Below are 25499 nucleotides of genomic sequence, written 5' to 3'. Positions count from 1 at the left end.
ATTAGTAATTTTTAAGAGGACTGGATGGTAAAAATAATATAGTTTTGGCTTGGAAGGCAAAATGTATGTGCATGTTATTAATAAATATATTTTATCCCTGTAACCATATATTTTATGGTAGACGCAATAAGGAAATGTTATTTTTTGTAAGACTTAGTAATGTTTGGGAGCACGGGAAAGTTTTTATAGGAATCATTTTTGGCTAGGAAGGCAACATTTTTTATAATATGGGCTATTGTAAATATTTTTAAAAACATATAGTCTCGGCAACAATATATTTTGGGGTAAACGCAATAAGCAAAATAAATTTGTTGGGAGAATTTGTTACCTTTTAGGGGGACGGGGAGTTAAAAAAAATATTTTTGGCTTGAAAGGCAATATTGGTCAATGTAAATATTTAATAAATACATATTATTCCCGCAAACATATATTTTGTGGTGGAAACATTAGGGATAATAAAATTGTTGTGAGAATTCATAATTTTTGGGAGGACTAAGTTTGGCTTGGAAGACAACATTTCTGAGCAACATAGAGTATAGTAAATATATTCAAAATGGATATTGTTCCTGCGACCATATATTTTGTCGTAAACGCAATAAGCAAAATAAATTTGTTGAGAGAATTAGTAATTTTTAAGAGGACTGGGTAGGATAAAAAAATATTTGTTGGCTTGGAAGGCTAAATTTCTGTGCAGTACAGGGTATTGCCAATAATTAATAAATATATTTTGTTCCTGCAACCATATATTTTATGGTAGACGCAACAAGGAAATTTAGTTTGTTATGAGATTTAGTAGTTATTGGGAGGACGGAATTATTTTTAAATCATTTTTCGCTTGGAAGGCAAAATTTCTGAGCACGAGTGTATTGTAAATATTTTAAAAATGAATATTGTTCCTGCGAACATATATTTTGTGGTCAACTCAATAAGCAAATTTAATTTGTTGAGAGAATTAGTAATTTTTAAGAGGACTGGGTAGGTTAAAAACGTATTTGTGCCTTGGAAAGCTAAATTTCTGTGCAATACATAATTAATAAATATATTTTGTTCCTGCAACCATATATTTGATTGTAGACGTAACAAGGAAATTTAATTTGTTGTGAGAGATTGGGAGGACGAAATTGTTTTTAAATCATTTTGGCTTGGAAGGCAACATTTTGTGTAATATGGGCTATTGTACATATTTTTAAAATATGTTTAGTCTCTGCAACCATATATTTTGTGATGAGCACAATTAGCAAAATAGATTTTTTGAGTGAATTAGTAATTTTTAAGAGGACTGGGTAGTTAAAAAGGATTGTTTTTGGTTTGGAAGGCAAATTTTCTGCGTAAATAATTAATAAATATATTTTGTTCCTGCAACCATATATTTTGTGGTAGATGCAATGAAGATAATTCATTTATTGTGAGATTTAGTAAGTTTTGTGAGGATTATATCGTTTTTAAATTTTTTTTTTTGGCTTGGGAAGCAAAATATATATGAACTATTGTAAATATTTTGAAAATATATATTGTTCCTGCAACCACATATATTTTGTCTTAGACAACATTATCTGTATAAAGGCAAAATTACGTTGTTTTCATATTTAAAATTCTCCATTTTATTTTCACTACATTTTTGTTCTTAACAAAAAGTTTCCAAACCTCTTTCCCATATTTAAATTTCAAACCCTCATCTTTCTATCATTTCAAAACTTTTATGCTCATATTCCCATGCTTTGCCCGAGACAACTTTGTGTTCCAGTTCTTTGAAAATCCTTTAAATATGTCAATAATGGTTGTTAATACCACATCCTTAACCTCATTTTCCTTTGGTGGTTCGGTTCAGTTCGTTCGTTCACCGTGGTTTTGTGCCTTTGACAAAGTTTTTGGGTTGGAAATTTTTGTCATATTGATGAGTTGTTAAGTGTGTGCGTTTTACTCCCTAATGTGCGTGCATGTTTCAGCGGATTACAAAAAGCCGTCTAAGTGGGTCTAAGAATGCCCGTGTGTGTTTGTGTGTGATGAGTGCGTGTTCGTGTTGTTGATGTTGAGTTTCGTGTTTGACGGTTTCAAAGGTTATGCGGTTTTAATTTTTAATTAACAATCTTTTCGAAAAAGTATTACAACAAAATCTATGTCGATGTTGATGTTTGTACACGCACAGCTCTCTTTCATTCTCTCACGCTTTGTAGTTACGTATATATGTATGTTCATAACTAGAAAACGCGTGTAAATTAGAATATTTTGTTGTTGTAGTTGGTGTTTTTCTATTAAACATAAATTCCTGACAATCTCCCGTATTCACCACCCGCCAAAAACACACCAGGAGGATTATAATCCTAACCATGTTATAATTATCCTTTCCCCTTGTACCTTATTATCCTGGATTCCAACAAATCCGTCTCCACCACAATAGTTAACCGCTTTTTGATGGTTTTCTTTCACGTGGCGTGTCTATCGTTGTAGTTGTCATTATGTTTGACTGAGTGGATGGCTGGCTTGCTGCCCTTTTTTGCCTCCACGTCAAGAATTTGTTGTCTGAAAAATATGTCTTTGAGGTTTTGCTCCACGGTTTTCTTGGTGCCGTAGGTTAAGTATGCTTGGCATAAATTCCTCTTGTAATTATTGTTGCTTTTGTTGTCGTTGTATTTTGTTATTGTAATTAGCTTAAAATATTTTGTTGAACCCGCGTGTCAGGCATTTTACCTGGTAATAATTTAAGGCTAATCAATAAAGAAGCAGGGCAAAACACAATTATAGGACGAAGGACTTTTGTCAATATACATAAATAATGTTGACGCCAAGAGCAACCAAAAGAACAGCAACAACAAAAGCATATTATTTACATTATAAATAACAAAACGATTAACACGAATACAATTTGTTCTAAAAATACCAAAGATAAGGTGAACAGAGAAAGAAAGGCCTATCATGGCAGCAGAGGTCAAGCATTTAATTTAATAAATGAAATTATGATTAATGAATATGAGGAAAGGAAGTTAATTGTCAGGAATTCCTATAAAAGATAGGTAATCAACCTATAGAAGACCAAAAGACTTCCCACAGAAGACCAATGGTCTTTCTATATAAGACCAAAGTCTCACAGTTCTTACTATAAAGACCACGGGACTCACACCGCAGATTTTTCCATAGAAATTAACAAATCTTCTTTCAGAAGACCCCAGTACATTATGTAGAAGACTTTTTGTCATCCTGAAGAAGACGTCATGTCTTCCTGAAGAAGACCTCGGGACTTTCTTTAGAACACTTTACGGTTTCCTTTAGAAAACCTCAATTCACTCTTTGGAAAACCTGAGGTCTTCATATACAATATCATATGTTTTCCTATATAAGACGACAAGTCTTCCCATAAAGGACATCAGATTTTTCTACATAATTTCACAAGTCATCTTCAAGAAGACCCCCACGCCTTCATGCAGAAGACCACAGATCTCCCTTCAGAAGATCACAGGCCTCCATAGAAAAGATCAATTTTCCTCTTAAAGTAAATCACAGCTATTCCTAAAGAAAATCATAGGTATTCCGTAAAAAACATCATCAACAATTTTAGGGTCCTTTAACGGGTGCTTTCATTAATCAGAATTCGTTTTGAAGATTTGTTCAATAATTAAGAGGTCTTCTGACGCCTTCTCAAATAATCGGAAGCGTTCAAACAAATCCTTCAACAACTCAAAAATCGCAGCTCTTCCTTAAAAAAAATCATAGGTTTTCCGCAAAAAAACATCATCAACAATTTTAAGGTCCTTTAACGGGTGCTTCCATTAATGAGAATTCGTTTTCAAGATTTTTTTAATAATTAAGAAATCTTCTGACGCCTTCTCAAGTAATCGGAAGCGCTCAGACAAATCCTTTAACAACTCAAAAACCCTCTGAAGACTTCTTCAACTATACAAAACTCTCTGAGGGCTTCTTCATCTACACAAAAGCCCTTTGAGAATTTCTTTAAATATTCACATGGGTTCTGAGGTGTTCCCAATATTTCACAAGACCTCTGATGACTTCTCCAACTACTCAAGAGCCGTGAACTACATAGAAGCCCTCTTATGAGTTTTCAAAATCCAAAAACCCTCTGACGTGTTTTTCAAATATTCAGAAGTCTTCTAAACTATACATTAGCACTCTGGATTTCCTCAATTACCCATAAGCTCTCTAATAAATTTTCTACAACTCAGAAGCCCTCTGAAAAGCTCTTTAACTTTCAGAAGCCCTATAAGAACTTCTTCAAGTTTTTACAAGTCTTCCTAAGCTCTTCTGAACAGCCACTGAACTATACATTAGCACTCTGGATTTCCTCAATTACCCATAAGCTCTCTAATAAATTTTCTACAACTCAGAAGCCCTCTGAAAAGCTCTTTAACTTTCAGAAGCCCTATAAGAACTTCTTCAAGTTTTTACAAGTCTTCCTAAGCTCTTCTGAACAGCCACTGAAACTACGCAGAGTACCCTTTGAGAACTTTTAAAACTACTCAGAACCCCGCGGAGGACTTCTACAACTATGAAGGAACTTTCTGAGGAGTTATTCATTAATTCAAAACTCTTCAGAGGCCTTCCTAACTATTCAGAAGTCATCAGAGGATTACTTCAACTACTCAGAAGTTCTCTGAGGATTTTTTCAACTACACAGAATCGCCCTGATGAGTTCCTCAACTCTCTGATGCCCTCTCAGAACTTCTTCCAATTTTCAGATGTGTTATGTGGTGTTCTTCAACTCACAGAAGCCCTCTGAGAACTTCTTCAAATATTTAGATGTGCTCTGGGATGTTCTTAACTATTCTGAAGACCCCTAAGGACTTTCCAGCTACTCAAAAGCCGTCTGTGGACTTCTTTAACTACTCAGAAGATCTCAAATCGGTTTGCAACATCCAGAAGACGAGTTTTCAACTCCCAAAAGCGGGTTGCGGAATCGAAGAAAAAAATCCGAAGCCCTCTGAGGACTTCTTGAATTACTCAAAAGTCCTCTAAGGACTTCTTAAACTTTTTAGAAGTCCTCTGAAGACTTCATCAACTACAGAAAAGGTCTCTGACGACTTCTTCATCTCTCTGGAATGCTCTGAGAATTTCCTTATTTTTCAAAAATCTTTTGAGGCCTTCGTCAACAACTCCTTACCTTTCAGAGGCCCTCTCCACTATTTCGAAGTCATCTGAGGACTTTGTTAACTAGTCAGAAGCTTATAAGTATTCAACTTTGAACAGCTCTAAAGCCCACTCAGGACTTCTTCGGTCACTCAAAGAACCTTTAAAGAGTTATTGAGCTTTCAGAAGTGCCCTGAGATATTCTAGAAATACTCAGAAGCCTTCAAAGCATTATCAACTATTCAAGAGGGCTCTGGCAAATATGGCAACTACTCAGAAGTATTAGGAGTTCTACAAGTAGGCCTCTAAGGATTGTTTTGACAATACAGAAGTCCTCTGAGGCTTCATCAACTATTTAGAAGTCATCTGAGGACTCAATAAATCACTTAAAAGTCCTTTGATGACTCCTATAACTTTTAGAAGCCCTCTGAAGGCTTCTTCAACTGCTCCGAAAGTCTGTAAAAAGTTCTGCAAATACTCAGAAGTTTTCGAAGCCTTCTCAACTATGCAAAAGTTCTTGTGACGTTCGAAAATACTCTGGAGTAATCTGAACAAATGTTTACACACTCAGAAGTCCTCTAGGGACTTCTTCAACTACAAGTTGGCTTCTAAATATTTTTTTCGGGACTACAGAAGTATTCAGAGGCCTCGTTAATTTTTCAGAAGCACTCTGAGAACTTCCTTCAATCTTCAGAAGATCTTTGAGGTTTTATTTAAATATTCAGAAGAATTTTAACGACCTCTTTCCCTATTCCGCGGCCTTTTGAGAACTATTCGCAACGGCGTTATCAACTATCAGAACCCCTTTCAACTACAAGTAGACCTCCTAAGCCTTTTTTCGAGGACTTGTTAACTATTCCGAAGCACCCTGAGAACTTTGAGGATTTCTTTAAATATTCGGAAGTTTTTTGAAGACTTCTTTAACAATTCCGCAGCCTTTTGAGAACGTTTCGCAAGACCTAACGGCGTTTTCAATTATCAAAGGCCTCTAAAAACTTCCTTAACTATTCAGAAGCCGTATTTGCGCATTACCATCAATTCAGAAGCAATACAGGGAATTTTTCATCTGTCGTAGGTACTGAAACACTTTTTTCAACTGTTCAGAAAACTTTTCAAGTACCCTAAAGTCTTCTGTCGACATCTATAATGCTTCACGGGTGTCACCGTGTTACAATGGTAAGCACATCCGCCTTTTATTCTATATTTCCGGGTTTGGGTACTTTCTAACGGTGGTAACATACCCCGCAGCGTAATGTAGGCGATATTTCCTGAGTATTCCAGCCATGTAAAACTTCTCTATAAGGAGGTACCATTCCATTGATCCAATATGAATCGGAGTGCACTCATTGATATGAGAAAACTCTCCCGCGTCCCTTCTGGGATGTGCATGGGAAAATATGTATGTTTATAACGGGTTCTTTAATTATTTAGAAGTCCGCTGAACAATTTTGGAATTACTAGGAGGTCTTCTGCGGCCTTCTAACCTATTTAGGACTACTCAAAAAAACTTCTTCAACAATATGAAGACCTCTGAAAATTTCTTAAACTACTTAGAAGCCCCCTCAATACTTATTCTTCTACTCAGAGTCTTTTCGTTAATTATTCAACTATTCAAAAACCCCTGAACAGTTTCACGACCATTACAAAGACTTCTGAGGACTTCTTAACCATTAAAGAGTCTTATGAGATTTTTTTTTTCGGCTTTCTCAATTAATTAAGAGACCTCTGGGCACATCTTAGACTGCTTAAAAGCCATCCTAGAAAATTTGTCAATATTCGCAACTCCACAATGGGCTTGTTCAATTACAATAAGCCAGCTGAAAACTTCTTCAAATATTCTGTAGCTTCCAATGGACTTCATCATCTAATTAGAAACAATATGTGGATTTTGTTTAATATTAAAACCCCTCAGAGGACTTTTACAACTAACAGAAGCCATCCGAGGACTTCTTCAAATATTACCAAGTGCTTCAATAACATATTCATCTACTTCGGAGACTTGCTATTGTTCAGTAGACCGCTCATGACTTCCTCAACTATTCAAAAGCACTCTGAGGCTTTTAGAGACTCTGAAAACTTTTTCGCGAATTCAAAAGCAACTATTCAGGGACCCTTTCAAAACTTCTTTAACTATTCAAGGGCCCTTTGAGGCCTTCGGAAGTACTCAGAGAATTTATACCCGCATTCAGAAGCCCATTGAGCAGTTTTTTCTCTCCAGTTTTTTTTTTAAATTCTGTTTGGGATTAATTTAATTTCCAAACCTTCACTAAAAATCCTGTCTTTGACATTATCACCAACAAAATTAATTTCCCTTAAATAACCCTGAAACATTCATTTGGAACTCAATAACATTATCAGACTATTTTTCTTATTGTTTTCTTGTTCACAAAATAGATGATATCACTCACAAATGTCATAGCCACAAATAACAAAAACCGAAATAAAAAGGAAAGCGACGAAATAAACGTTTTTTCCAAAATTTCCCTTGTGATATATTTACTTAACATTATTTTTTTCGGATTTTACAAAGTCAAAAGTAGTGGCAAAAACAAATCCTTTTCAATGTTTTGTGGAGCCATGAAATATTACCAAACATTAATGTTTTGCAGTTGAACATTTATATGTCTCTTTTGGCATAGCTAAATTTCGCATTTTTTTCTCTGCTCTATGCTTTGGTTTGGCATAAATGTCAGTGTGCCTGCCAATGTGTGTGTGTGTATGTTCTAATATGCGTCATTTTTCGAAATCCACTAAGGATTACACAAAAAATATATGTGGAAATTTTCAATTCTTTTTTTTTTCAACATCATATTTTACACACAAAACAAAACGAAAACAATCCCAGCAGAGGAAAAAAAATATTGAAACATACAACGCATTACTGCTGCTGCTACCCAGACGATACAGCCACCACCCAGTCACTGCTGTGTTTTTCTGTGCTCAATCCAACCCAACTCAACCCATTAAAATAAGTAACGATTTTGTGGTAAGGGTTAGGTTGCTCTGGTGGCTGGTGTATTTGGTGTTGATGCTGCTACTGGTGGTTTGTTGCTACCGCTGCAAGTATGTCATGGTGTTTAGATTAAAAGCCTTTCAGTTGAAATAACAAAAACACCAACAAATCCTATTCACCACTTCTCTCTGAATGAATGAATAGAAGCAATATTCCGCACAAATAACCCCATTCATATATTTCATCAAAATCTCCAGAGCTTAGAATATTTTGGCTGTTTGATTCTAAACATTTGTCTAGTTGGTGCAAGCGTTTGTGTGCGTGTGTTTTTGTGTATTTTACAAATACCATACGGCCCGGCTCGCTCGAAATTGGGCGGACGAAATAAAGCAAATAGCATACTTACTACTCACATAGTAAGTTGGTAGTGTTGTTAAAGATCGGGCTTGGGAAGTGTGAAGTTAAAAAACAAAACTCAGTAAGAAGATAAAAGGATAAAAGGCTCCTGAGACACATATACAATAGCCACCTGAAGTCTTCGTTAGCTAACAAGACACAGTTTATTAGCTAAAGAGGACATACCAGGAACTATTCAGAAGCCCTTAGAAGTCTTCATCAACCATTCAGACCTTATCTGAAGACTTCTTCAACAACTCCATAACGCCTGCCGACAATTTCGACTCTGAAGACATCATTGAAGGTTCCAAGGCCTCATCTTTAACTGCTTGGTGGCCTTATTAGACATTCTTATCTATTCAGAAGGGTTCTGAGATCTTCAGCAACTAATCGGATGTATTCTGAGATCTTCTTCAGCTATTTAAACACTCTCTGAGAAATTCTCAACTCCCAGGAGCACTCTGAGAATTTTTTCTAATGCTCAGAAATCTTGTGAGGCTTCCTTAACTACTCAAAATCCCCCGGAGGACTTTTTCAAATAGAAGCTCTGATGAGTTCTTTCGAGCTCTGATGAGTTCTTTCGACAAGGAGTTAATCAACTCTCAAAAGCCCTTTAAACATTCGTTCTTTGACGACTTCTTCAACCACTAATAAGCCCTGATGATTTTTTCAGCCCTCTGAGGACTTGTACATCTACTCAAGTAGACCTATAAAGAGATATTTATCTCTCAAAAGCCGAAGAAGTTTACAGTTCTTCAAATATTTAAAAATCTTCTGAGGTAGTTGAGAATGCCTCAGAAGACTTTTGAATATTTGAAGAAGTTTAACAGTAGGCTCATCTGATGACTTCTTTAAGCAGTTAAAAGCACTCCGATGAGTATTCAACCATCCACCGAGGTCTCCTTCAACTGTCAAAAGCCCTCTGCGGACTTCCTCAACTATTCAGTTGATTGAGGCCTTCTAAACTCTTTAGAAATCTTTCTTTGGCTTTTTCAACTGCTGATGAGCCTTCTGTCGAGTTTCCAACTATCAGAAGTCCTGAAGTTTCCATCTCTTAAAAGTCCTCTCAGAAGTACTTGAAATATTCAGTACTCTGAGGATTTCCTCAACTATTCAAAATCCCTCTGAGGAGCTGTCAACTCTCGCCCTCTGAAGAGCTGTCAACTTCTATAACTTCCCAGAAGCCCTGTAAGCAATTCTTTAACTCCCAGAAGGCCTCTGAAAATTGTTTTAACTATTTAGAAGTGATTTGAGAATCTTGTCAACTACTCAGAAGCCCTATAATGAGTTTCCAACTCCCAAAGAACTTTTTAAATATTCTGAAGTCTTCTGAAGCCTTCTCAACTATTATAAAGTTTTATGAGGATTTCTGTAGCTACACCGAATTAATCTGAACCATTTTTCCAATACGCAGAAGTACTCTGTGAACTTCTTAAACTACCGGAAGGCCGCTGTAGACTGTTTCAACAATATAAAAAGTCTTCAGAGGCCTTTTCAACTATTCAGAAGCTTTTTTACCAATTCAGATGACATGTAAGGACTTCTTAAGCTATTCCGAAGACCTCTAAGTACTGGTATACATTTTCCGAAGCTCCACATGGACTTCAAACATTCTGAAATCTACTAAACATTTGTTACTATTCAAAGTACTCTAAGGATTTCATCAGCTATATAGAAGCCCTCTGAATACTTCTTCAACTCTTAAAACTTCTCAAGGGCTTCTCCTAACTATGAGGGCTCTTCTAACTATTCAGAAAATTTCTGTATACTTTTTCAAGTTCGATGACATATTGAATTATTGTGAAATGACCTCTACAATTCTTCAGAAAGCTTTTGAGGAATGTTCAACTATTTAAAGGCTTTCATAGGACTTCTTACTAATTCAGTAGCCCTTTGAATATTTTTTCATCTACTTATTATTCAACTATTCAGAGACCACTGAGGACTTATAGCACTATTCACAATTTCTACAATATTCCTGAGGACTTCTCGATTATTCAGAAGTCTTTTGAAGTTTTCTAAACTTTTCAAAGGTCCCCTGGGGACATCTAGAACTACTAAGAAGCCATCAAAAACCTTGTGAGAAAGCTTGAAGGCTTATTCAACTGTTCAGAAACCTTTGGAGATAGTTTTAACAATTCAAAGGCCTTATCCACTATTCAGAAGCCGTCTGAATACTTTTTCAACTACTAAGGAGTCTTCTGATTAATTCAGAGGCCCCTTAGGACTTCTAAAACTATGCACAAGTCTTCTTAAGTTTCCTCGATTATTCAGATGTCTTATGAAGATTTCTTCAAGTTCGATGACATATTAAATTATTGTGAAATCCCCTAACTGAACTATTCAGAAGCTATCTGAAGACCTCTACAACTTTTCAGAAAGCTTTTGAGGAATGTTCAACTATTTGAAGGCTTTCTTAGGATTTCTTAACAAGTCAGTAGCCCTTTGAATATTTTTTCATCTACATCAACTATTCAGAGGCCACTGAGAACTTCTTAGACTATTTACAAGGTCTACACTATTCCTGAGGCCTTCTCGATTATTCAGAAGTCTTCTGAAGCTTTCTAAATTTTTCAAAGGTCCTCTGGGGACATCTAGATTTACAAAGAAGCCATCTGAAATTTTCTGAAGACTCTTTCAAGTACTCTCAAGTCCTCTGAAAACTTCTTCAAGCACCTAGAGGTCCTCTGATGACATATTCAACTATTTTGAAACCACCCAACGGCTCTTAAACTATTCAGAAGCTATCTGAAGGCCTTCTCCACTATTCAGAAGTCCAAGAAGTTTTCTGACTAAATCAGAGGCCCCTTAGGACTTCTTAAACTATGCACAAGTCTTCTTAGGCTTCCTCGTTTATTCAGATGTCTTATCAAGATTTCTTAACTATTCTAAGATCTTCTTGGGACATCCGTAGCTACTCAGAAGCCATGTGAGAAAACTTTTCAAATATTCAGAAGTATTCTGTGGACTTCTTCAACTACAAAAAGTCCATTGAAGATTTCATCGACTACGCTGTAATCTTCTGAATCTTCGCAATCTGTGTAGAGCTATTCTAAGGACTTAATTAATTATTTATAAGCCACCTGAGGACTTCTTTAACTTCAGAAAAGCTCCGAGGACTTCCTTAAATATTCAGAAGACCTCCGAGGTTTTCCGTAAATATTCAGAAGCCTTATGGGGACATTTTGAACATTCAGTTGGTCGTTAATTCCTGCTTAGATATCCGAAGTTCTCTGAAAATTTCTTGAACTATTCAAACAATTTGAAATGGACTTCTCCTACTATGCAGAAACCAAACCTATTTTTTATATATTCATAATCCTCTGTAGACTTACTCCTTTGAAAGCTTTGTTGAAAAACAAAATATTTAGAAATCCACGATTAGGTTTGTTGAAAAAAAACATATTTAAAAATCTACGATTGAAGCTTTATCAAAACAACATATGTAAAACTCCACGATTAAAGATTTGTTGAAAAAAATATTTAAAACTCCACGATTAAAGCTTTCTTAAACAAATATTTGAAATCCACGTTTAAAGCTTTGTTGGTATTTGGAAAAATATTTAAAAATCCACAATTAAAGCTTTGTTAAAAAAATATTTAAAAATCCACAATTAAAGCTTTGTTAAAAAATATTTAAAAATCCACGATTACAGCTTTGTTGTTATATGGAAACATTGTTTAAAAATTCGCGATTAAAGCTTTGTTTGTATTCGGAAAAAAATATTTAAAAATCCACTATTAAAGCTTTGCTGGCATGTGGAACAAATTATTTAAAATCCACGATTAAAGCTTTGTTGGTATGTGGAACAAATTATTTAAAAATCCACGATTAAAGCTTTGTTGGTATGTGGAAAAAATTATTTAATTGTCCACGATTAAAACTTTGTTGGTATTTGTTGAAAAAATTATGTAAAATCCACAATTAAAAAATTATTTAAAAATCCACAATAAAAGCTTTGTTGGTATTTGGAAAAATTATTTAAAAATCCATGATTGAAGCTTTGTTAACATGTGGATTAACGCTTTGTTGTAATGTTGAAAAAATTATTTATTAATCCACGATAAAAGCTTTGTTGGCATGCGGAAAAAATTATTTAAAAATCCACGATAAAAACTTTGTTGGTATTTGGAAAAATTATTTATTAATCCACGATAAAAGCTTTGTTGGCATGCGGAAAAAATTATTTAAAAATCCACGATAAAAACTTTGTTGGTATTTGGAAAAATTATTTAAAAATCCACGATTAAAGCTTTGTTGGTATGTGGACAAACTGTTTAAAAATCCACGATTGAAGCTTTGTTGGCATGTGGAAAAAATTATTTAAAAATCTACGATTAACGCTTCGTTGTAAGGTTGAACAAATTATTTATTAATCCACGATAAAAGCTATGTTGGCATGTGGAAAAAATTATTTAAAAGTCCACGATTAAAACTTTGTTAGTATTTGTTGAAAAAATTATATAAAATCCACAATTAAAGCTTTGTTGGTAACAGTTATTTAAAAATCCACGATTAAAGCTTTGTTGGCATGCGGAAAAAAATTATTTAAAAATCCACGATAAAAGCTTTGTTGGTATTTGGAAACATTTTTTAACAATCCACGATTGAAGCTTTGTTGACATGTGGAAAAAATTATTTAAAAGTCCATGATTAATGCTTTGTTGTAATGTTGAAAAAAATTATTTATTAATCCACGATAAAAGCTTTGTTGGCATGCGGAAAAAATTATTTTAAAATCCACGATAAAAGCTTTGTTGGTATTTGGAAAAATTATTTAAAAATTCACGTTTAAAGCTTTGTTGGTATGTGAGACAAATTATTTAAAAATCCACGTTTAAAGCTTTGTTGGTATGTGAGACAAATTATTTAAAAATCCACGATTAAAACTTTGTTGTTTTGTGGAAAAATTAAATAAAAATCCACGATTAAAACTTTGTTGATATGTGTAAAAAATTATAACAAATCTTAAGTTAAAGCTTTGTTGGTATTTCAAACAAAATATTTATAATTCCACGATTTAAGATTTGTTGGAAAAAATATTTAAAAATTCACGATTTAAGCTTTTTTGGAAAAAATATTTAAAAATCAACGATTTAAGATTTGATGGAAAAAAATATTTAAAAATTCACGATTTAAGATTTGTTGGAAAAAAATATTTAAAAATCCACGATTTAAGGTTTGTTGGAAAAAAATATTTTAAAATTCACGATTTAAGCTTTTTTGGAAAAAAATATGTAAAAATCAACGATTTAAGATTTGTTGGACAAAAAATTCACAATTTAAGCTTTTTTAGAAAAAAATATTTTAAAATCCACTATTAAAGTTTTTTTAGAAACAATATTTAAGAATCCACGATTAAAGCTTTGTTCAAAAAAATAATTTAAAAATTAAATTATTATTAATTAGAATTATTTAAAAGTTAACGATTAAAACTTTCCTGAAATTTACGATTAAAGCTTCCACAATTAAAGCTTTTTTTGGAAAAGCTTTGTTGGATTAAAACTTCGGGTGTATTGGTGAAAAATCATAAAAAATACGACTATAGCCCCGTGGATATGTTGCAAAATTAGTAAAAACGACGATTGGAAATAAAGTTTAGCATTCACGATTAAATTAAAAAAATATTATTCAGGCTTTGTTGTAATATTTTTTTTTTTTTTTTTTGAAAAATCAGCGATTAAATCTTAATTAGAAAAAAAAAATATTTTAAAAAAATCTTGAAAAATCTTCGATGTTGGTCCTTCAAAAATATTATTTAAAAAAAATACAATTGGGAAATATTTCATATTTTGTAAGGCATATATCCATACCAAAGGATTAAATTATTTAAATTGTTATTAAAAAAACATTATTTAAGCTTTGTTGTAATTTTTTTTCTTTAAAAAAATCAACGATTAGTGCTTAATTAGAAAAAAAATATTTTAAAAAAATTTTCAAAAATCTTCGATGTTGGTCCTTCAAAAATATTATTTAAAAAAATACAATTGGGAAATATTTCATATTTTGTAATGTATCCTTTGGCAAAATATCCATAGTGTAGCCTTCCATCCCTGGCACTTTATAGCTTGTTGCATTTCATATTTATGAATATCTGTATACAGCAATTTTCCAATATTTACTGTACTTGTAACACAATTGTATTGTATGAACATGGATTATTTTTTCGACATAGATCTAAACAAAAAGCCCGGCCTTCCCCCGCCAACGAAATAGAGTTATTGTGGCTCATTTATAAACAATGCCGCATTTATGGGCGAAGCCAAAAATTCTACAAAAAAAAAAACGATTTTAAGTTATAAAATATTTATGTCATAAATGGTTGGCATATTTCAAAATCCATGCATGGCACGACTATGAGAGGAAAAAACACACATTAATAGATAGACACATATAAATAAATATCTAAAATGAAATGTTACAAATATTTTAAAAGCTCCATATTTTTTTCGAAGAGGAAAACAACATTTATTTATATGGCAATTTGTATATAAACAAATTTATGTGTTATTCTAATAGCTCTCTCTGTGTGGATGTGGTGAAATTGCAATGTATTACAGTTTTAGAATTTGTGGACACAAAGTTACATACAGCTGAGCCTGAGCTCAGCCTTTTGTGAAAAAGTTTTTTTGTATGTTTTCCTCATTCTACATATTTTAAAGCTGTAGGACAGAAAGTCCAGTCTAGAAAAAAAGTTGTTGCCTTTTTTCTCCTTTGTTTTATTTTGCTTCGTAGAAAACGAAAGGCATACCTGGAAATTCACTTAGAGTAGAGTAATAAATCCCAACAATGTGTGTTGTTTCTATCTGCAATAAGTTCGAGTGTGCTTGTAATGTTTTTTATATAAATTAAATGTATGGCAAAAGAAATAAAAATTGAAAAACTTTTTCCTGTTTTTGTCCTTTTAAGTGCCATTAATAATTTCTAGAATATGCTGGAATATTCCTTAAATACGCTAGTGGAATATTAATGGGGAGAATTTGAGGCATCATTTTTAATTTAATTCACACAGGAGACTTAAATAGAGAAAAATTAAGACAATCCACAAAGGACGCCTTGCTAAAAGTTATACATAAATGTTGAGGGTAAGATGTCCATGATTTAAGCCAGTGTTGGCCATACTTCTTACACTGTTGCATATATTTCCCTATGCCTGCCATCAGCTGATCCCTTGACATACACTATCGACATTCTTACAGATCAGCTGGTAGCGTCCATAGAAAACTAAGGGCAATAGAGTGATATAGGTATTGGCACCATATTTCCTCTTGCATACTTTTAGGAGCATTTATTATGTGGTTTCATGGTTTTTCAATTAGAGGAATTGAGTTTGTGGAGAGAGAAACTTTCTCTGAGAGCACTTGAAACCCTTTTTTGCCTATAGCTGATAAAATTTTGCATATTCTTAAAAAGTTTCAATTCAATTTTTCCAAGTGTTTTGTTTGCATTGTAAAAGGTTTATTATTATTAAATATGTTATTTGTTTAAATTGTTAAAAATCATTACATATACAAAAATTGCTCTCTCTATTGTCCCATTCATTTAATATTTTTTATTTGCCAAATAATTGTAGAAGCTACTTCTATATCATTGCATTGTTTTCCAAAATTGTTTTGTATTTAAAATTTTAATTTTCAAACACTTATTTGCAACAATATCTGCTTCATTTCTTATTTATAGAAATTTATCTTTGTTGCAAATTTTTGTTTACAAAAGAAAATTTATTATATGAATTTTATTTAAGATTTATTTGTAGAAATAACATAAAAAAGAATTTGAATTATTTAAATAAATAGAAATAAAGAAACTATTAAATGCGATATTTCCATGGATAGAAAGGAGAGTTGATGGCAGAGATTTGTATAGAAAATCTACAAAATTGCCTCGAAGCTTAAAAGATAAATTTATGAATTTATTTGCCAAAAACAGTTAGATTTTTTCTACATACGAAGATTTGTATAACAGAATTTTCTTAAGCCCAATACGGAGTCTAGGAAATTGTGAGAAGGAAGTTAGGTTGTAATATTCGATTCAATTATATAAGTACGTAACGTAAGGAGAGTACGTCACGTCAACAGCCAATAATTTTTCGGTTTCTATCAGGATTTACTAGATTTAATATTGTTGCGAATGTTACTGATAGATAAACTTAATTTAGATGAATTTTTTTTTAATTGAACAATTTGAATAGTAAGGTAAATATTAATTATGCAGTTACTTTATCTCGTCTAGTTTCACAACAACAACTACTGTATGGAATATTTCACAGTCATGAATGTATTTATCGCTTAGTTTAAAGTTCCCCTATTTAGATGAATTTTCTTTAATTTGAGAATTTGAATTGTAAGGCAAATATTTATTAAGCAGTTACTTTATCTAGTTTCACAACATCAACTGCTGTATGGAATATTTCAGTCATGAGTAAATTTATCGCTTAATCTAAATTTCCCCTATTTAGTTTGCTATGGTTTTTGTTATAGTCTCTCATGACTTTTCAGTGACGTGACTGTTGCTCTTTCAATTATCTAGTATTTAGTCACCCTTTCGAGATGTTACCAGATCTTCCGTCTTAAAACTTCTGTAACGAGAATAAAATAAATGAGATATATCACCAGATAGAAAGTAGGCTGGATTTCGGAGATTTATATTAAATTTTGTAGATATTTAGATGTAGATACTATTAGATAGCCCAGGAGTGTAAAAGAAAAATGTATGTATTTCTAGCGTAGAAAGAGTTGTGTGAAATGTACGTAACGTAAGGAGAGTACGTTACGTCAACCGTCAATACTTTTGGGGTTTCAAGCAAAGTTTACTAGATTCCACATTGTTACAAATATAAAGGCCTCGACACATACGAAGTATGGCATTCTTGCCTAAGTCATATCTGGTATGGTAAATGACTATGGACCAAGTTCGACCTAATTCAAATTTGATTCTGAAATCTTTTTATTAGGTCGAACTTGGTCTTTAGTCTTTTATTAGATATGACTTCAGCAAGAATGCCATGCTTCTTATGTGTCGAGGCCTTAACTGATGGATAAATGTTAATTTAGATGAATTTCCTTTAATTTAAGAATTTAAATAGTAACGTAAATTTTTATTTACCGCCTGTTCATGTATGTCGCACGGAAATCTGTACGAAAGGAAAGCAGGCACTCACTTCCGTCTAAAAATGCGTTCATGTATTTCGCAAACTATCGTGCGACTGTCGTTACGTATCCTATGCGAAATACTACTAATTTGAATGTACATTTGTACATCTATGTTTATAAATGAGAGCCAAATGAGAAATGAGAACAAAACCCACATATACATACAAGCATTGGAATATGTGTGATTTATTTTGTTTGAAAAATAAAATGTGTCGGTATTTTAAATTATTTTATTTTATTGATTTCTTCAAAATAATGAATGAAACCGATATTAAAACGTTCCTATAAAATTTCTATTTTGTTTCAAGAATGTGTTGCATAAATTTGTTTTAAGATTTTCGGTGTTACTCGCGAGTTTACGTTCTACTCGGCAGCTGCAAAGCAAGTGAGTGATTTTGACATTCTCTTTCTATAAAACACAGTCCTTTCCAAATACATAAACCCAAATTTAATGGAAAAGTGTACGTTTACGTATTATTTTGTATGGCTTGTCGGTCGCATAGATTTTCGTTTCGAAGGCGTTTACATGAACAGAAAATGATTTTTTTCCACTTCCGAAGCGCAAAAAACCTTTCGGTCGACATACATGAACAGGCTGTTATTTTTTATCTGATTTAGTTTCACAACAGAAACTAATGTATGATATTTTCCACAGTCATGAATTTATCGCTTAGTCTAAATTTTCCCTGTTTATTTTCCTATTGTTTTGTTATGGTCTCTCATGACTTTTCAGTGACATCATTGTTGCTCTTTCAATTCTCTCGTATTTGTCACCCTTTCACTCATATATTTACGTGTTATTGTTCGCTTAATGCAAATTGTTCTTTAGTGGCATTGATTTTTTTGTATTTGAGATGTTATCAGATCTTCCCTCTAAAAACATCGGTAAGCAGAAGGGATTAGGCCATCATTTCGCAGCCATATACTCGCGAGCAAGCAAAGAGAGCTTCTCTCTCTCTCTGTAACCCATTGAAAAACGATGCACTGACACAGAGTGTGCTCAATTTTTTGTTGTTGTGTGCCGATGTCTGGATTAGGCATAAATATCGGAGAATTGTGAAGCAGTGAGTCAGTTGGAATTCAGGCAGTGAACTGAAACCGTCAGTTAGAGAAGAAGTAAAGGCTAGAACAGAATCAATCGTTGCTTGCTTTGCATGCTTTCCAAATGTCAAATTATAAAGGAATTCCAGAGCCTGCTAGAGGTGAACGCAGGCGGATTTGCAAAGAGGCTTTGGTATTCCTTTATAATTTGACACTTTTGAAGCAAGCTACGATTGATTGTGTTCTCACCTTAAAGGAAAGCTGTGTGCTTAGAATAGTAAAGTCGTTTAGGAATATTTAAAGTCGAAAAACATCGGTCACGAGAAGGGATTGGGCATAAATTCCGGAGAATTGTGAGTCAGTTGTAATTCAGGCAGCGATCTGAAACCGTCACTTAGAGAAGAAGCAAAGGAAAGCTGTGTGCTTAGAATAGTAAAACCGTTTGCGAATATGTAAAGTAAATTCAATAAAGCATTGCAGAATCGTAGCGAACCCTAATTTTATTTGGTAAAAATCGTATTGGGGAATTAAACAACGTCTACGTGGGATTAAGTTAAATCCAATTCCGTAATAATATGCTATATATTTACACAAGAATTGGACATATTTTTTAGATTTTCCGTTCTTCTTAGAAAAATTTCCAAAAATTCCCTTTGAAGTCTTTCATAATATTAATTAATCTAAATATAACAAAAAACGTTTTCCTTAAAGTAATAGAAAAAAATACCATTATTATTTTGATATTCCCTTAAGCAATGATGTTTGACCTTGCTGAAACCTTTAGCATCATTTCATTAGAACTGGCCTTGAGGGTGGTATATTGTCGCAAATTTTAATAAAAACAATTACCCAACTTTTGCACAATTCCAGTTCAAAACAAATGAGTTCATAAAAATTCAACGCAAAACAAATACCAACAGTTCAGTTGTGTCGTTTTGTTACTCCTTTGTGGGTAATTTGTGTTGATATCTCATCTTTTTTTTTGTACTGAAAGAAATAAACACGCACATTTGTTTGGTGTTTCCTTTTTTAGGAGGTAAAATTCAAAAAAGAAAAGTTTTCAATTCTTGTTAATGTCAAGGTTACCGCAGCTGCTGCTTAACCACAAAACTTTCTAAAGCCTATTTACAAAGTGTAAAATATGCCAAATGCGAAAAATAGTTTTTTTTATCAAGTTTTTCATTTGACAGTTTTAAGATAATGGGGACCAGAATCTGGTCATTGTCCAAAGATAATGGTAGTTGTTTTTCAAAACCAATTCATTCTATGAAAATGAAAAATGAAAACTTTTATAAAGGAAAAAAAAACTGTCAAATGAAAAAAATTATAAAGGAAATATTTTTCATTTTAAATTTTCATAGAACAAGAATCCAGCCCCAGCTCTTAGTTAGATTCAAAATCCTACTAAATTTTTATTTTTAGTTTTTTTTTCAATTGAAAGAAAATGCAAAAATGTTTAACTAAGACTAAAACGAAAATGTTTATATGACATTTAAATGGATATTATTTCCATAATGTTTACGCACAGATTTTTTTGTTTGATCTTAAAAGGCAAGGACGAGTCCTTAAAATTTTAAAAATAAAAGATTGGTATATGAGTTTTAGTTAGGTTTAGATAGATACTGTAGAACATTATTTGAAAGTAGACTTTCTACCAAGTATAACATGAATACAACTTATATGTACATATAATCGGAAGGTAACTAAATTCTGCATATATTTCGTATGCCAATATTTATAATAATTTAAATATTCCCCCTAAAATTATGCTACTCAAATTATAATTCATAAACTTCTCTTTCAATGCAAAGCTTAAATCATTTCAAATATAGATGACACATGCTTTTTGGTTTGAAAGATCAAGGTCAAGTCCATTCGTTAAAAAAAATAGTATATGAGTTCTAGTTAAGTTTATATATGTAGGTACTGTACACAAATGTAAAGATTGGCTAGCAATTATAACCTCAAATTTCCAAGCTATAAATTAAAAAAAAGCATACAAATGTAAAATTAGAATTTAAATAACCGCCAGTCAGGAGGTTGCCATATACAACAGATACATCTTAATCCAACATTACTAACAATTGAAATACTCCGCTAAAATTATGCTAATAAAAATATAGTAAGCCTTTTCATCTCATCATCCACTTGTTTGCGCCATCTATTCCTTGGCCTGCCAATTCTGCGTCCACCGCCAAGCGTTTTTAGCGGGTTCATCATCGCTCATCCTTATGATATGGCCTAGCCAACGCAATCGCTGCATCTCGATACGTTTCATGCGACGTCGATATTCACCGTCAACGCAGATTGGTCCGTAGATCTTTCGAAGAATTTTTCTCTCAAACACACCAGACACTGCCATGTCTGCTTGCGCAAGTACCCAGGCTTCGAAGCCATAGCACGGGTAGTATCAGTGTTTTGTAGAGCGTTATTTTTGTTTGACGACGGCGTTATTTTTGTTTTTAAACTGCTTACTTAAACCAAAGTAGCATCTGTTGGCCAATACATTTCTTCTTTTTATTTCACAACTGATGTCGTTTGGTGTGTTTACGGAGGTGCCGAGGTAGACAAAGTCTTTTACTACCTCAATATTATAGGAACCAACTTCCACAGTCGGTCCGAGCTCAATAGACGCATTGCGCGTCGTCACCATCAACTTGGTCTTGTCTCCGTTTACCGCCAGATCCACTTTAGCAGATTCTCCTTCGACCTTCATAAAGGTATCAGTTACTTCTTTTACTGATCGGCCCATGATGTCTATATCATCAGCATAAGCAAGTAACATATGACTATTGGTGTAGATTGTGTCGCTTTTTTGACGTTTGCTTCTCGTATAACCTTTTCCAGCAGTATGTTGAAGAGATCACACGAAAGGCTGTCTCCTTGTCTGAAACCTCTTTTGGTACAAAGCTCTTCGGAGAGGTTCTTTTCTATTTTAACTGAGGACCTCGTGTCAGTTAAAGTCATTTTACAAAGCCGGATGAGCTTTGCGGGGATACCAAATTTAGACATGGCTTGGCTTGGAGCAGCTTTATAATCGAAAAAAAGGTGGTAGGTGTCGATCTGCATCTCTTGGGTCTTCTCCAGGATTTGCCGCAGGGTAAATATCTGATCAATGGTGGACTTGCCAGGTCTAAAGCCGCATTGGTATGGTCCAATTATCTCGTTGACCATAGGCTTTAGTCGTTCGCACAATATCCCTGACACGATCTTGTAGGCAATAGGGAGTAGACTTATGCCCGTATAGTTAGAGCATACAGTCTTATCTCCCTTCTTGTGGAGGGGACACAGGATACTCAGGTTCCAATCGTCGGGTACTCGTTCTTCCTGCCAGATGGTGCTAACTAGCTGATGAATACACCTTATCAGCGTGTCCCCTCCGGTTTTGAACAGCTCGGCTGGTAAGCCATCAAGGTCCGAGGAGAAAATATCGACACAACAGTAAATGTCATGCTCTTCTAGTCCATCTACCATATCTCTCTCAGAAAAGACAACTCTTCCGATACCTCTCGACGGCTTCTTTATGGTCGTTCCTGTTGCCAGGATGAGCACAAGGCCCATATTTAATAACAAACGGATACTCAACAGGTTACGGAATTGGAACCGTATTCCCTTTCGTTCAAAATTATTCAAGTGTTTAATTACCAAGAATATTAATATTCTCTTTTAATTATAACTCGAAAATTTTCGGCTTTCGCCTTGAACTTAGGACCGACTAACTCGTGATCAACCACTGTTCACACGAAATCCTTCTCCACTTCAGTCCTCCAAGGTCTCATTCGATTATTTGCTACTACCACCAAGATCTGTGCCAATAGAGGCTCCATGCAGGCTTACGCCAAACACTTGCATGCACACCATTGTACCCTCCTACTCACTAAAATTTCAAAGTTTATAATCCAACCGAGATTGAACATAAACCATTTACTTTAGCGGTAATGTATAGGTGTACAACTTAAGCGCCATCCATTTTAAGGGCTAGTTGCTTCGGCAGGTGAGTTGTTACACACTCCTTAGCGGATTACGACTTCCATCCCCACCGTCCTGCTATTTTAAGCAACCAACGCCTTTCATGGTATCTGCATGAGTTGTCAATTTGGGCACCGTAACATTACGTTTGGTTCATCCCACAGCGCCAGTTCTGCTTACCAAAAGTAGCCCACTGGGCACATTATATCACAACCACACCTTCATACCAAGAAAGGTGTGGTTCTTACCCATTTAAAGTTTGAGAATAGGTTAAGGTCGTTTCGACCCTAAGGCCTCTAATCATTCGCTTTACCAGATAAGATTATTTTACATAATTTTTAAATGCACCAGCTATCCTGAGGGAAACTTCGGAGGGAACCAGCTACTAGATGGTTCGATTGGTCTTTCGCCCCTATACTCAATTCTGACAATCGATTTGCACGTCAGAACTGTTTCGGTCTTCCATCAGGGTTTCCCCTGACTTCAACCTGATCAAGTATAGTTCACCATCTTTCGGGTCACAGCATATATGCTCAAGGTACGCTCTGGTTAGAGGCTTAATAGTATAAAATTATTCTTCAGCCGATTTATTGCTGTCTTTACCTCATCTTGGCTGGGCGGTATACATTCAATACCATCTTCGGGGATTGGGACTGTGGTATCTTCGTCGTCTTCGCTGCTTTGAAAAATGTTCTATCCATATCCTGAGTATACTATCTGTATCAGTTACCAAATTACCTTGCTGGTCTCTACAGGAGGATGTGCCTGTACCAAAGCCATCAGTTTGATGCTTGACTCTTTGGTAGAATTTTCGGACTTCATTCTGGCTCCTGTACATGTCGATTTTTTCACACTCCCGCTTTTCCATCTCTCTCTTTTTCTGGCGGAAAAGACGTTTCTCCTCTCGCCTTTTCTCCCTGTATCTCTCTCGTGCGCTACGCGTTGCTACGGATTGTAAAGTAGCCCTATATGCCGCATTTTTCTCTTCGGTAGCAGCACGACACTCCTGATCATACCATGGATTCTTTGGTGGAGGTCTCTGGTATCCAAGTATGGATTTTGCGGCTGTTTGCATGGAGTGGGCAATGCTTTGCCATTGCGCTGATATGTTATCGGGACGAGGAGTGCTTTGATTAAACAATTAGGCTAGTTTAGTGGAATATGCTGTGGCTATCTGTTGTGATTGCAGCTTACCGATGTCTAGCTTTCGTGTTGTGTATGTTCGTACTTGGTTTGCTACGTTTAAGCGGGTGCGTACCTTTGCTGCAACAAGGTAGTGGTCCGAATCAATGTTTGCGCCTCGGAACAATCGTAAAGTAACTACTACAACAAATACAACTCAACAACAACCACATAGAAATTTGTTTTTGTTTGTAATGTTAGTGTCAACGGTATATGTAAACAAAATAAGGAAATGTCTATAAATTATTGGAATTTAAAAAACTAATAATTTTTCACATTTGATTGAATATTTTGGAAAAAATGAATGAAAATTCGTTACATTTTCACTTTGAATTTTTGGATATAATTTCACTAAATGCATAATTTTTCACAGATAGTAGAATCCTTGCAAACATGTTTCGGATTGCTGGAAATTCATTGAAAAAAGAGAAGCTGTTTCAATCTTTTGTTTTTGAAATCAAAGATGCATAGGGCTTTATTTTTTTTTCAAATTTAACAAAATATCACACATATTAACAAATGGTTTGCGCCTCTATAAGTGCTGTTTTAGTGTGCGGCATGTCATTCGGACTTGGAGGAGGTTACATGTCATTGATATGAAGAAGTCTATATGGGAAATAGTTTTTATCGGAATGATATATTTTTTTTCCTCAAAAAATATATATCCCTAATGTACATCGAAAAAAGAAATAAATATTTTAAATTTCGTATGGAATTTGACACTAATGTTACAGCCCAGTTCAGTCAGCTGGGTATTGCTGTTACCTTATATTGTTCTACCATGGGATTGGGTCTAAGGGCCAAACCTATAACTCTGCGTTCAAAAATACAAAAAAAACATACATGTATTTCAATTTGAAAATACAAAAACCAAATACATGTATTTCAATTTGAAATGCATGTATTTTGTTTTTGTAGTTTTTAACGCACACGCAACACGCAGAGTTATAGGTTTGGCCCTAATATTTTTGAAAGAAGTGTGTATTTAAAAATTAATATTGGTGTTCATAATTTTACATATTTGTTCTTAATTTCAATAAATTATCAATTCCCCTCCCCCTTCATATTGCTGCTGTACAACTAACCCACATTGTATCACATTCATATATAATAAATACATCCTTTGTATCCTTGGAAAACTACATTATTACTTTTGGGAAAATATATTTATGTGCGGCATATACCACACATAAACTCCAGGGGATCTGATGTTTATTTTCTTTAATTTTTCATTTCATTTTTGTCGGGTTTTTATGGCTTTCTTGGCAGTTCGCTGTAATAATTTCATGTTTTTTGTGTTTTTTGTTGTTACTTCAGCAGCGAGTGATTTATGTCAGCTACTCGAATTTCAATAATACTTAAGAATTACTTTCTTATGTAGGTATATGTAATATTTGGATGGATATTTGGGACCTTCGAACAATGCTCTTGACATGTCAATATATTTCAAGAGAAATGAAAAAAGAAACGTAAAATAAGAGGATATGTGTGTATTTTCCCATGTAAGCGGAGAACAAGAACAACACAAACAACAATAAGGAGACGTAACTGTAATGTAAACCAAATATTGTTGACTGTTGAATAATAATACCAAAGGATTTCAATTTGTTTACAAGTGGTTCATTCGTCGTTCGTTCATGCGGTAGTTTGCCAAGTGGTTGTGTGTGTTTCGTTTCTTTTTTTGCGTAAAGGATTATTTGTTGTGCTCCTTGGCAGGAAAATTTATTCT

General features: G+C 34.0%; 1 protein-coding gene across 1 annotated transcript in view; it reads left to right on the top strand.

Annotated features, from left to right (window-relative positions):
* The window catches only part of side-V (sidestep V), a 330904-nt gene that overhangs the window by 31745 nt on the left and 273660 nt on the right, over window positions 1–25499 (top strand). The gene's annotated exons all lie outside the window — the stretch shown is intronic.

This window comes from Musca autumnalis, unplaced genomic scaffold (genome assembly GCF_047663935.1).
Source record: "Musca autumnalis isolate F117 unplaced genomic scaffold, ASM4766393v1 scaffold_5, whole genome shotgun sequence".
Classification (NCBI taxonomy): Eukaryota; Metazoa; Arthropoda; class Insecta; order Diptera; family Muscidae; genus Musca; species Musca autumnalis.
Note: the sequence above shows the minus strand (reverse complement) of the source record. Positions and strands in the feature narration are given on the sequence as shown.